We start from the raw sequence: 2,500 nt of genomic DNA on the forward strand, positions 1-2,500 counted from the left end.
AGCAAGCACTTTGGCGACTGTGGGAAGGAAAAACTCCCTTTTAACAGGAAGAAACCTCCGGCAGAACCAGGCTCAGGGAGGGGGCGGCCATCTGCTGCGACCGGTTGGGGTGAAAGAAGGAAAACAGGATGAAAGACATGCTGTGGACGAGAGACAGAGATTAATAACAGATATGATTCGATGCAGAGAGGTCTATTAACACATAGTGAGTGAGAAGGTGACTGGAAAGGAAAAACTCAATGCATCATGGGAATCCCCGGCAGCCTACGTCTATGCAGCATAACTAAGGGAGGATTCAGGGTCACCTGGTCCAGCCCTAACTATATGCTTTAGCAAAAAGGAAAGTTTTTAAGCCTAATCTTAAAAGTAGAGATAGTATCTGTCTCCCGAATCCAAACTGGAAGCTGGTTCCACAGAAGAGGGGCCTGAAAACTGAAGGCTCTCCCTCCCATTCTACTTTTAAATACTCTAGGAACAACAAGTAGGCCTGCAGAGCGAGAGCGAAGTGCTCTAATAGGGTGATATGGTACTACAAGGTCATTAAGATAAGATGGGGCCTGATTATTTAAGACCTTGTAAGTGAGGAGCAGGATTTGGAATTCAATTCTGGATTTAACAGGAAGCCAATGAATGGAAGCAAAACAGGAGAAATATGCTCTCTCTTCCTAGTCCCTGTCAGTACTCTTGCTGCAGCATTTTGGATTAGCTGAAGACTTTTCAGCGAGTTTTTAGGACATCCTGATAATAACGAATTACAGTAGTCCAGCCTGGAAGTAATGAAGGCATGAACTAGTTTCTTTAGTTTCTCTGTATCTACTGTACAATATAAAGCGCCTTGAGGCTACTTTTCTTGTGATTTGGCGCTATATAGATACAATTGAATTGAATTGAATTGGTTCTTTAGTATTTCTAAAGGGTTAAACTGCGTCCTCACATCTGCTTCATGAATATGAAGGGTTGTAGTGGGAGAAGGTGGTGTGAAATCCTCATAGGTGTGAAGTGAGGAGGTTGCTCCTGTGGGTGAAGTCTTTCATAGCATTAATTGCTTTGTTGTGGGGGGAGTGGGGAAGGTGGGGAGATGGGGTGGCTGTAGCTCAGGAGGTAGAGCAGGTCACCTACTGATCGCATGGTTGGAGGTCGATCCCAGGCTCTTCCAGTCTGCATGCCAAGTATCCTTGGGCAAGATACTAACCCCAAGTTGCTCTCCGATGCATCCATCGGAGTATGAATGTGTGTGAGTGTAGTTAGAAAGCACTCAGTATAGAGGTATTGCTATAGAGGTATTGCTTGTGAGAATGGGTGTGACTGGGTGAATGTGGCGTGTTGTATAGAGTGCTTTGAGTACTCTGGAGAGTAGAAAAGTGCTCTATAATAATCGGTCCATTTACCATTACCATGAGTGACCAAAGTGCCTCTATTGTTGGGGAATTCTCTATTGAGTTGTGAAAGCTGCTTGATGTCTCATCAAACCAGCAGTAAAAGTCGTTGAGGGCGTTGGCCAACAGTGGAGTGGGGCTGTGTGCTTCCTGAAGTGAAAATCTGGCATTTAGTCAGCTGTGAGCGAGTCTTTCCCAGTGCCTGCCCCCAGGCCCCGGCTGCAGCTCGGAGCTGGGAGAAGGCGAAACAAGTGAGCCGCGTGGAACTATTTCAAAGTGAACGAAGACGCGAAAACAAAGGCGGACTGCATATAGTGCTCAGCTCAGCAAACAGTTATCCTTTGTCCTCCCTGTTGAACCTGATGTGAGGAATCTGACTTTAAGGACACCTGCAAACCCATTAATCTGACTTTGTACTTAAACCATTCTGGTCATGTGATCATGTGGTTTGTACGAACACTCCTCTTCCTCAGAGGATCCACCTGTGCTTCCTCTCCTCTCTCCTCCACCTGTTACAGTGAGGGAACGTCCTCCATGATGGAGGAGCTGCTGGAAAGTGCTGAGAGTTTCCTCCAGAGTGAGACCTCTGTCACAGTTCAGAGGATCTACGGCAGCAGAGACCTTCATGGACACTAAAAGTCTCAAACACACAACAACAACATCACACTGACTCCACTCTGACATCACTGATCAATAATCAAAGAACACACAGATCAAACTGATTGATCAGCCATCAGAGGAGTCGGATCAATGGAGCTGCTTCTGTTCCTGATGTCCCCTGTTTGATCCTGGACCTGAACTCTCCCTGCAGAGGAGACACAACACAGTCAGACAATGAAGTTTCATTTCTAGTCAAAGCACCTCTAAAAACTAAAACACTGAAGTGATATTTTATTCACATCAGAATTACATGTGAGAAGAAAATGTACAACCTCATTGTTCCAGACTGTCAGAATCAAAGAGCATCACTGACTCACACTGGAATGTGGCTGAATGTAAGTGAAGCTCTCAAATAACCGGTCAGTTTATGTCCCTACACTCACCTGTGGTCGTGAGCTTTGGTAGTGACTGAAAGAACAGGACTGCAGATACGAGTGGTGGAAATGAGCTTTAACCTGGGTGAG

The sequence above is a fragment of the Pelmatolapia mariae genome, unplaced genomic scaffold (genome assembly GCF_036321145.2).
Source record: "Pelmatolapia mariae isolate MD_Pm_ZW unplaced genomic scaffold, Pm_UMD_F_2 NODE_ptg000226l+_length_42744_cov_1, whole genome shotgun sequence".
NCBI classification, from domain to species: domain Eukaryota; kingdom Metazoa; phylum Chordata; class Actinopteri; order Cichliformes; family Cichlidae; genus Pelmatolapia; species Pelmatolapia mariae.